The sequence below is a fragment of the Pteropus medius genome, unplaced genomic scaffold, assembly GCF_902729225.1.
Source record: "Pteropus medius unplaced genomic scaffold, Ma_sr-lr_union100, whole genome shotgun sequence".
Classification (NCBI taxonomy): Eukaryota; Metazoa; Chordata; class Mammalia; order Chiroptera; family Pteropodidae; genus Pteropus; species Pteropus medius.
In genome coordinates, this window is record NW_024342470.1 from 2172843 (window position 1) to 2184895 (window position 12053).

Genomic DNA, 12053 nt, shown 5'->3' on the forward strand with positions numbered 1-12053 from the left:
GGAAGACCTACCAATTAGACCAATTAGAAGTTCATCTGGGATAACCAGCAGGGTTTTCAAACATGCAAGTCCTCAAAAAGGACTGAGATGAATGGAAACTAGGGTTAACAGAACCTTGGGACATGGGAATCTGCCTGTAGGGGCTACGCACAAAGTTCTTTGGGCCCCAGGTCCAGAGGCAGCTGGAAACACAAAGGGTGTAGCAGTTTCATTCTTTACTATCCTGAGTGTGTGCGCGTGTGCCTGACTTACTCCAGGATCTCTCCCACTTAGGATCTGGTGTCATAAAAATCACCCCATTTTGCAACTGGTTGCTTTATGGAAATGAGATCAGATAGGACAAAGGAGCTAACCTTTCACCTTTTACACTTTCGTGTTATTTGAATTCGAAAAATGAGTAGGAGTTATTTTGTTATTTAAAAATTGGTGGCAGTTGGCACTGGGTAACAAAATCACTGTTTCAAGGAGGTCCTGCAATTGAATCTTCAGTATTTGGACTTTCAACAAGTTAGTCTTATTTTTAAAAAGGGAAAATAGGAGATAAAAACACAGACATGCAAATAAGCCAGCAGGTGTCAGCATTGCTGACACCTGTCCACTCACCTCTACCCTTGATGCTTCTGCCTTGGTTTAGGTCTCATTGCCTTTCTCCAGGCCTGTCAACTCCACAATGGCAAGGTGTGGTTACTATTTGATCTTTGAGTCATAGTACAGTTCCCAGCACAAAGTGGCCAGTTCATCAATAAATATTAAAAGTGAATGAACTACGGCAATAATCTCCCGCTGGTCTCCCTGACTAGTTTTACATTTGATGCTAATCAAATTCACCAAAGACTCATTGATGCACCTACACAGGTCAGGTATTTCTTGCTGTTGTCTTCAGTCAGCAATCATCACACTTTTGGGCATCAGTATTTTCCAAAATCGGTTTTAGAATTCATATAATAAGTCTAAATAATTTCCAAGGATGTAATTTCTGGCTCATTGTACATACGGACATTTAAAACTATTGTAACAACTTTTAAAAAATGTATCTAATAGAATTTAAATACCATGGCATCTCGATGCCCACCATTATCCATTTTTTTAAAAAGTCAAATAAGGCCTTTTTTAATGTTAGAGTTTCATCTTGTGTCTTTTCTTGCTTGAACTTGTGAAGCCCACTGCACTTCTCCACACAGAATTTTACCCTGAGGTAACATATTTTTATCCTTGAAAGTCTTTTATTGATATCTTATTATTATTTTCTGTAATACCAAAATATACATGAGTGAAATAAAAAATACTTCCTTTGATTATTAGATTACAGATGTTAAATTTATTCTGGACTAAATTAGTATTATTATAATTATTAGTGGTGCACAATTGGTTGAAATAATCTAAGTATTATAAATTATGGTAAAAAATTATTAAACATGAAAACCAAATTTTAGTAAAAATGTCTCTCTTAATGAGATGGATGGGCCTGTGTTTTTATTATTCTTGTATAGGTGGTTAAATATTACCTTGTTCACATGAATAAGTAAATGAGAATGAAAGGGGTTTTGTTATTGCAGATTTTCTCAATCATCTGAGCCCCTTCTGAGTTATATGTCAAAAATGACATAGCAATCTATTACCAAAATTTACTTTAAATGGTCTATCAGCTGACAACTCAATTTTCAGTTTTGTTGAAAGCATAGGAATTGGAAACCACCTGACTTTCAAAAGGATTTGCTGCCCAGTTAGACTTGTTCACTTTTCGATTTCTAGGAAGCATACCAAAAAAGGCTTTACTAAGGCTTAACGAATCAATATTACTTATGTTATTCATTCTTTCATGTAGAGGCACCTTACTTAACCCAATATACTCAGAAAGAATTACGAATATAAAAATATTGAGTTTAGTATGTCTTGCTAATATAATTTTTTAATGAATGCTTTTATCTTATTATAGGCTTTAAGTATAATTTGTTAAAACCTTGGAGCTGTAAATTTGACTCATTCAATTTAAGGAAAATGTCTGCCATTAAGAAAAATTAGTAAAACCAGTGTATTATCAAATTAATCAGCCAATCGGAATTTTTTTTTTTTTTTTAAACTCCTACAGCACCTGGTCTTCCTAGATGGTCTCCCATCCAAGTACTAACCAGGCCCAACCCTGCTTAGCTTCTGAGATCAGACGAGATTGGGCACGTTCCGAGTAGCATGGCCGTAGACCAGACTTCTTTTTTTAATGTCAATAAATATGTTGTGTTTCCCTACAGCAAACATATCTCATCTGAATTGAATGACTAGACAAGGCAGAGAGTCTTGCCCTGAGTTTGCATCTGGACAATATAAGGTGCCACTATTCTCGGTATTTCCTACTGAACTTCTTTTTGCTTTGCTCTCAGAGGATTCTGTCTCTGAAGTAACACATTCTTTCACAGCAATCTGGAGATGGAAGAAAAAATAAAGCCTGTCATTATTATTTGGTCCCATACTACCATACATCTATATTGGAACATTTCAACGTGTGCCATATTACCCTGCTTTCAAATGCGATTCTTCAAACTTAATAAAAACATGTATAAGACTGGGAAAGACACAAAGCATACCATAGGTGTCCTGTTTAAAGAGATGAATTTTTTATATCCTGGGTTGGTTTAAAATATAAGATTCAGGATGGGTGAGAGATATACTTTTCTTTATAAAGGGAAGGGTAATTGTGAAATGGGCGGTGGGAAAGGCATAATAGGATACCCCGAAGTGCATCCTTAGATCTATTTTAGGCAAAATTACATATGGAAGTCAAGGATTCCCTTGAACTGATCCCCTCAAACTGTTCATGCCTGCATACCCCTTGAAACGCCAGTTTAAAAATCACTATCTTATTTATTTATTTATTTATTTTTTATGGTGACATTGATTAACGAAATCCAATAAGTTTCAGCTGTACACTTTAACAGTAAGGCGTATATATATATATGCGCCTTACTGTTACACTGTGTGTTCACCTCCCATAGTTAAGTCTCTTTCTGTCACCACATATTTGACCCCCCTTTACCCAGTCTACCTCACCCCTCCTCCCTATCCCCTAACCTCTGGTAGCCATTAGTCTATTGTCCATGTCTATGAGTCTCTGTTTGTTTGTTTGTTTGCTTTTTTTAGGCACGGCAACCCTTGATTGACCTCACAGATTGCAAGGACCTTGTCAGTTTACAATCCCCTACTTTTTTTTTTTTTACACCTACAGCACCTGTTTTTCCTAGGTGGTCTCCCATCCAATTACTAACTAGTCCTAATCCTGCTTAGCTTCCAGGATCAGATGGGATCGAGCTTGTTCAGGGTGGCATGGCCGTAGGTGAGTCTCTGTTAGTTTGTCCTGTTCATTTGTTGCTTTAAGGTTTATATCCCACATATAAGTGATATCATGTGGTTTTCAACTTTTTCTCTCTGGCTTATTTCGCTTAGCATGATTATCTTGTGGTCTATCCATGATGTTGCAAATCTCAGTATTTCATCTCTTCTTATGGCTAAGTAATAATCCATTCTATATATGTACCACAGCTTCTTTAGCCAATCATCTATCATAGGACACTTCAGTTGCTTCCATGTCCTGGCCACTGTGAATAATGCTGCTATGAACATCGGTGTGCAAACATCTTTTTTGATATGAGTTTTCAAGAAAAGACCACTATCTTAAAGCACAGTTCTGATCACCATTTTGCTAGTTGGAAGATGGAGGGGGCAACATGAGAAGAAATGTAGGTGGTTTTAAGGAGCTGATAGAGGCTCCTGACTGACAGCCATCAAGGAAATGGGGACCTGTGAGCCCCCAACTACAAGGAACTAAATTCTGTCAACAACCTCAGAACCAAAATTCTGAGTGAACTTGGAAGATTTATCTTCAGAATCTCCAGAAAAGAATGCAGTCCCACCAACACATTGATTTCAGCCTCTATGAGACTCTGAACAGAGGACCCAGTTGAGCCATACTGTACCTGGAATTCTGACTTACAGAACTATGAGATTATCAGTGGGGTTTTTTTGAGCCACTTAGTTTGTGGTAATTTGTTGTGTCAGCAATAGAAAATGAATACATCACACTATAATCATTCAACCTTATTATATTCTAAGACATTGATCCACCACGTTATGACTTGTGATCAGACCCCTTATGTTTTTACTTCCTTTCTTTTTAAATTTAGACTCTCTAGTCTATTATAATTATTCCCTTATAAGTATTCTCTGTTCCCTTGTTCTTTCTTTTTATTGCAGTGCTGCTCAAACTTGACTGGGCATAGCACCAGAATCACCTAAAGGGCTTATTAAAACACAGTTTTCTGGGCCCTACTTGTAGAGTTTCTGATTCAGGAGGGCTGTGGGGAGGCCTGAGAGTTTGCATTTCTTTTAATTTTTCAGTGATTCTGATGCTGTTGGTCTGGAGACCACATACTGAGAACCACTGCTTTGCTCCAGTCACCCTAATTGAACTCAACTCCGTCTTTTCTGCACGTGCAAATAAGCAACTGGATGCTGCTCAAGGAAAATTATTTACTGGGCTGTCTGCTTTTGTTTAAATTTGTCGTTACAGACCCCAAATGGGCCCTCTATAACTGTCTGGCTTTCCTTTCACATCTCTCTTGTAAGATCTCTTTTTCCACATTCTGTCTGTCTTCTCTTCTCAAACCTCCAATATCTATTCTCTCCTAAGTTTCGGCAGATAAACTCCCCTCCCTGACGTCAGTGAGGAACTGGAAGCCAAAAGAAAGGAACTCTCTGATCTTCCCACTAACAAGGCTCCATTTCTGCTGGAGGCTGCTCTTTCCTTCTGCTCAATGGAAGGATGAATCTCTGCCTATCACCAAACTCTCGTCCTAGGCTCTACATCCTGTTGCTCTCACCAATCCAAAAACTCTACTTCTTTAACCTCTTTTTTTACCTATGCTATTGATTGTGTCAATCTTGATCATTCTTTGTATCTCCATTTTTAATCCTCCTTTGACACTATTCTCTTCCAGCCTCTATTCTATTTCTCTGCTCCCATTCATGGTAAAAAATTATTGAAAAAGTTGTTGGCTTCCTATGTTTCTACCTCCTCACCTTCCATTCACTCTTAAAATACGTGTGGGAGGTGTATTTATTTACTTAATAAATACTTCATCAGATATTTGAGTCTTGTTCTGCAGTCCCCACTCTCATGAGTTTGTAAACAAATTCCTAATATGGAATATACAGCTAGTGACAAGTCTTGTGCAGAAAACAGGGATGTGGTGATTTTATGATCCATAAAGACATTCAGGAAATAGATTTTGAGCACCCACAATGCACCAGGAACAGTTCCAGGCACTGAAAATGTCAGTGAAAAAAGCAAACAAAGATTTCTTTCCACATGGAGTTTACGTTTTAGTACAAGAATATGGAAAATAAGCCAAGACAACAAAAAGTAAAAAAAGATATTAGATAGTGACATGTGATATAAAAAAATAAATAAAGCAGAGCGAGTTAGGGAGTGTATGCAGCAGGACTGTAACTTTAAATGAGATGGTTAGATAAGGTCTCACTGAGAGGATGTATTTGGGTAAAAATCTGAGGCAGGAGAAGGAGTTAGCTGGGCAGATATCTGGGGAAAGAACATTCCAGGCAGAAAAAACTGCAGCAGCAAAGACCTCAGGGCAAGAGCATTTCTGGCTGGTTGGAGGAATTACAAGAAATTGCAAGAAATAACAAGACCAGTCTGCCTGGAGTTAGATGAGCAAAGGGAATGACCAAGGGTAGAAGATGAATCCAGAGTCACCAAGGGGCCAGATTATGTAGGGCAGAGGTTAACAACTTTTTCTATAAAGTGCCAGACAGTAAATATTTTTAGCTTTGCAGGCCACATATGGTCTCTATTGCATATTCTTTCTCTTATTTTTTTTATTTTTAAACAACCTTTTAAAAGTGAAAATTTTTTTCTTTTTGACAGTAAAAGGATTTGGCCCACTGGCCTCAGTCTGCCACCCCCCTGGGATCTTGAGGCCATGGTAAAGATTTTGGTTTTACTCTGAGTGAGAGGAGAAGCACTGCAGGGTTCTGAGCAGAGGAGTGATATGACCTCTCCTATGTTAAAAAGATCTCCCCAGCTGTTGTTATGGAGAACAGGGTGGAGGGGGCGGGGGTGGGGCTCTGAAAGAGGAAGCAGGGACATTAGTGTTTAGGATACATATTTTGACAAAACAAACTACCCTATAATACAGAGGTTTAAACAACAAACTTTTATTATTACTCGTGATTCTGTGGACCATGAAGAATTTGGACCAAGCACAGCAGGGCTAGCAATTTCTGCTGGGCCTGGAATGTCTACCATGTGTTGACAAGCAGTTGGGAGCTGGCTGCCATGGCAAGACTGGGGTTGCATTCTCACAGCTTGGTTCTTCCAGTTGACTGAATTCCTTGGTTCACCTCCATGTGGTTTCTAGTCTCTTCCTTTTCATGTGGCCTCTCCAACAGGTTAGCCAGAGTTTTTACATGGCAGCTCAGGGCTTCCAAATGTGCCCACGTAGAAGCTGCCAGGCCTTCCACATGGCCTAGGTTCATCACTGGCAAGCATCAGTTCTGCCACAGTCTCTAATTTTAAAGTAGGGTATAGGGCCAACCCAGATTCAAGGGGGAGGGACTACTCAAGGATGTGAATACAGAAACTATAGCTTACTGTGGGCATCAAAGGGACAGTCCAACACCACTGCACTGAAAGATATTTCAATAAATGGAGCAAATGTGATGGTGGTTTGGAACAAGGTGTTAGCGATGGAGATTGTGAGAATTCACTGGCTTCTGGGTATGTTTTGAAGATAAAGTCGAGAGGATTTGCTGATGGCATTGTATGTGTGAGACAGAGAAGAATCAAGGGTAATTCTGAGGTTTCAGATTGAGCACCTGGATGAATGCCACTTACTGAGGAAGGGGCAGGTTTAGGGAGATTATCAGTTCTGATTTGGAATTTTAAGTTTAAGATTTCTATTGGACACACAAATGGAGAGATGTCAAGGAGCATCTGAATACGCAGGTTTGGAGAGGTTCGGTGTGGATATCTTTTTTGCAAGTTGTCAGTGAAGAGATGCTATATAAAACTTTGAGACAGGATGGTATCATCAAGACAGCTAGAAAGCAAGAAAGGAAAATTTCCAAGTGCCAGAAACCAAAAATGAGCCCAAAGCTAGTATGGTGAGCAGAATCTGAAGCTGGAACAGGATAGGTCTTAGGCACTGAGGTTGAGATTTTAATGTTGATATGGCAATAGGAGATGAGGCTTTGGCCTTGATAAGATTTGGAGCTGGAATGACGGTCCCATCACAAAGTGTAAAAGAGTCCACTTAAAGTATAGCAGAGTGAATGAAAATTTGTGAATAAAAATTTCTCCATGGAGAAATTCCAGAACAGTGTGGACAAAGAAATGTTATGTTCCTAAAAACTTTTAGAGAGAAAAAACAGTCTTCTACAAAGTTCCAAAGATCAGAATGCATCTGAATCCTCAGCTTTCTCATGGAAAGCTAGAAGGCAATGGAAAAATGCCTTCAAAATACTGAGAAAAGAATAATTTTCAGCTTAGAATTCTAACCCTACCAAGCTATCAAGTGAGGGTAGAAAAAAAATATTTTCAGACAAGCAAAGTCTCAAAAATGTTACTTCTGATGCATTCTTGGGACACAACAGGAGAACTGGCTCCACTAAAACGAGGGATAAACCAAGAAGTAGGAAAAATGGGAACCAGGAGATCTAGTCTTCATCACAAGAGAGAGGAAATCCCCAAACGAAGGTGAACGGAGGATCCGAGATGACAAGGATACTACAAGCCTAGAGGACAACCAGTTCATACTGGAACAAGCATGAAGGCTCCAGAGGAGGCTTCGTCACGTAGATTGAATAGATAGAGTGCCTAAAGGGAATAAATATACTTGAGAGATTTATACACCTGGTGGAAAGTTTGAAGATACATTAGGATAAGAACATAGAAAACTAAGCAAATAAAAATTTGGAACTTTTTAAAGGAAAACAAAACTAAAAATAAAAGTTGCCAATTGATTGTAATATGCATCATGATTTTGGAGATGTTAAAAGGTGAAGAAGTATACATGTTAGAATCAAAATCCAGTAGTTCATTTAGCAAGGGCCATGAGTGGTAAGAATTTCTTAGTTTTTATATGCTGAAATTTCCCCTCTTCCAATGCTCGTAAATAATGATTTGGCTGAGTGAAAATTTATTTTATTCCTAAGGCTTTTTCTTCAATTCTGGAAAAAACTCAGTAATTTTCTCTTTAAAAATTGCTTTTTCTACCATTTCTTTCTATTCTCTTTCTCAGGAATGTATAAATATTTAAAACTTTTATTCTGTTCTCTATGTTTTTAACTGCTATTTCTTTTTATTTATTTCATACTACATTCTGAGTTCCTCAGTTCTCTCTTCCAGCTCTTTAATTTTACTCTTTGAGTGTGTTTAATCTAGGGTTTCTCCCATTTATGGCCTTTTAGAGTTCAATTAGGGAATTTTTCATTTCAAGGGTTTCTAATTGGTTATTGTTCATATTGTTTCACTTCAGCCTATTTTTTGCTTAATAATTTCCTTTTGAAATAGAGGGTGTGCATTCATCTCTGAACATTTCAACCTACTGCTTTAGTCTTTTTATATTCTTTTACAAGTTTCCAGAGGAAATTTGAGAAAATTTCTGATCTGATTGTTATTTTCAAAGGTTATCATTCCCACCAGTAGGTTCTTTCATACATTTTGAAATTATGGTTCGCAAGCTTTTTTTGAGTGAGAAAATTTTTATTTTATTTAATTTCTCTCTCTTACTTTCTGCTCATCCCTTCTCAGGATGCTTCCATTTGGCCCTCTGGGCTTCAACCTAGAGCTAGAATTTTGGATTAAGATTCTCCACCCCAGGATATTAGGGATGTGGCGGATCTAGTCATGGGCCTGCAGAGAGCTTGACAATTCCTGGTAGCAAGATGTTCTCTTTGTGGCACCCCTCCCTGGCTCTAATAAAGCCAGGGTCCACAGCTTGACACTGTTTTCTTTAGCTTCTTTTCACAATGCAGTGGAGCCCCCATCAGCCTCTGGTATCAAGCTGAGAGCTTCAATCCCCCACATTGTGGGAAGTACTTTTTACCCCCACGGGAGCTGTACTCTTGCCCAGCTGCCAGTGCCCAGCTTTCAGACTTAGAGCCCACAAAGTTTCAATGTCAGCCCCACTGATCTTTCTGTGTTTCTTCTATTCCACTTCTGGTTCATGTAGATATGTAAGAGTCTAGTTGTGTCTTTTAAAAAATCATTTTCATGTTTTAAATGTCATGGCAGGCTATGTGTTTGAAGCAAAGGGGTTTTTGGAGACAAAAACTTACTTCTTTGTGTTGACTTTAACTCCTCGCATCTGCTTTCTGTCCCCCACCCCTCTACTGAAACCACTAAGTCAAAGTCACTGGTGATCTCTAGGTTGCCAGTTCTAATGGACATTTCTCTGTCCTAATTGTACTTGAGTATTTGGCAGCTTTTGACATAACGGCTCTGTTCTTAAAACATCACTCTCTATTTGGCTACCCAGCATTCTCCTGGTTCTCATTCTCGTTGTCCTTTGTAGCTCAATAGATCAGCAATTTTGAGATATTCCTTTGTGTTCTGGCATTTATTGTTGTTGATGAGTAGCTTGCTAAAGTTTTTAGTTTTTTGTAGGTAGTCTGTCTTTTTCTATAGATTTTTGTTTCTTATATTTGATGTTCTCTACTTTTACCATGCTGTCTAGGTACGAATTTATTTTTACTTTGCTCAATATCTTGTGGCCTATCTCTGAAAGATAATGTGAGCTCAGGTCCCACACTGGTGTAGAAACAGACTTGGGGCTTCCAATTTATTATAGATGATTCTTTTTCTCTCTGTGACCCAGGCCAATGGCAGGCTTCCTTGCTCTTTCTTCAGAATTTTTCTATCCTCCTGTGGGGAGTGGACAGGAACCTTTGTTACAACTCCAGGCTTCATCAGGGTTCAAGGCCTCGTCTTCTGTTGCCATGTCAACATTAAAATCCCTCCGCAATCCCTAAAACCTATCCTGTTTTCGCTTAGGATTCTGCTCACTATGCTAGTTTTGAGTTCCCTTTCGATTTCTGGCATCTCGGAATTTCCCTTTCTTGCTTTTCATCTTAGATATGTCTTCAGAAAAAAAAATTATCCAGCATTTCTCTGTATAAGAGGTGACTTCTGCTACGGTTCCATCAGCTTGTCTTGGTTTTAAAACACTATTGTGGAACTCAAAACCAAGAATTTGACTCTTTCCCCTCACTGGGTTCTTTTGAGTTTTTTTTTTCCCCCTGTGTCAGTAAACCTCATCCCCAGGACCTAGTACAACTAAGGTAGCTTCAGCTGAGTTTCAGTCAATCGAATCTAATTTTAAAACAGTGGGGTTTGGGAATTTCTGACCTTCAGAATAAAGTTCAAGTTCCCCGAACATTCTGGTCCTAAATGTGTTCCCAATTCTATTTCCTGTTATTCTAATACATTCAATGTGTTTGACAAACCAAAGTACCTGCTCTTGTCCTTGTACCCCTGAGCTGTCTCATATCCATGACCTTGGCTATAATTCTCCATTTACCCATAATACTTTGCTACTATTGCAGGCCAATCCAACCTGTCTTTCAAAGTTCAGCTCAAATGATGCTCCTATGGAGCCTGGCTAATCTTTCAGCCTGAAGTTATTTGTACTTCCTCTGGATTTCTGTGACTGAGAGAGATAGCTCTGGGGTGAAGGACTGAATTTGCGAATTCATATCAGGACCTGGTTCTGCTACACCTTAGCTATCTCTTTTTACCTATCCGAGCTTCAATTTTTCTTACATATAAAACAGAGATGGAAATGTCTACCTCATAGAATTAAAGTTGCTTTTATCACTCTTTTGGTTCTGAGTAACAGAAAACTCATATCGGCTTCTGGCAAAAGGACATTTATTGGTTTATATAGGTAAAAAGTCTCAAGGCAGAGATGGCTTCAGGCATGGGTGAATTCAAAGCTCAAATGATATAATTAAGACTCTGCATCTCTCCTCTCATCTCTGCCTTTTGCTCTGTTACCTTCAGGCTCAGATTCAAAGAGGGGCGAGACTGGCTGGCAGCAGTCCCAGAATCCTGTTTTTCATTGTTTTGTGCTTCCGTCCAGCAGACAAGCATGAGAAACTGTTTCACAGAAGTCCTGCCTAAATTCTTGTTGCTTTCATTGGGTCATGTTCCCATCTCTAAGGTGGTCACTATGGCCAGGAACACCTGATGCTTGGATTGGCTGGGGCCCAGGAGACTTGTCCTACCTTAGACTCTGGGGTGCAGCCCTGGTATTCACACATGGCATGAGAATGGCTGGGTAGAGGCTCTCCAGTGAGAAGTTAACCTTTCATTGCAATCACAGACAAGTCATATCTAACTTTTTTCATAGTAAGGGGGTAAGGGGGATGAGGTGAGAGAAATAATTTCAGGAAGATGTGTTCTTGTATTGATTGATTTGTTGACCTGGCCAACCTAAGGCTATTCAGAGAAAAGAAAAGTCTTTCTGTTTTATTTATTTGTTTATTTGTTTGTTTTGTTTCTGGTTAATTTTCCTCCTTCTGCCCCCTCAGTGGAGGGTGAAGGGTGGACTTCAGGAAAGTGTAGACTGAATGAATTTCCCAAGGCATTGATCAGCAAGGCAGGTCAATGAACTTGAGGCATAAACTTCTAGGAAGTTTTTAGTATAATTAAAGTAATTAAATAAGTTCTAGTCGAACAGCTGGAAGCCCAGCCCAGTGAATCTGTTCTCCCGTGCCTCTGTGGTTATGTTCATTTCTTTAAATTTCCTGTCTGAACATGGAGACTAGAATTACTGGTGCCATACTAGAACATGGGAAACGAGCTCTTAAAAGATGGAATGGAGGACCCAGATCACCTCTTGAAACTGTCTACAGGTGGCCCCTGCTCCAGAGTTGGCCTGAAGCTGTTTTTTGACTGATTTTGTGATAAAGACACTAACTCTCTTCAGTCACAAGTGTTAAACAGGAAATGAGGCTTAACATAAAATATATTGGGGCTATAGGGA

The 12053-nt window shown here is 39.0% G+C and overlaps 2 pseudogenes; both read right to left on the reverse strand.

Annotated features, from left to right (window-relative positions):
• Window positions 1-2080: 2080 nt before the first annotated feature.
• On the reverse strand, window positions 2081-2199 carry LOC120603277 (uncharacterized; annotated as a pseudogene).
• A 1009-nt stretch (window positions 2200-3208) lies between these two features.
• On the reverse strand, window positions 3209-3327 carry LOC120603302 (uncharacterized; annotated as a pseudogene).
• Between the last annotated feature and the right edge of the window lie 8726 nt (window positions 3328-12053).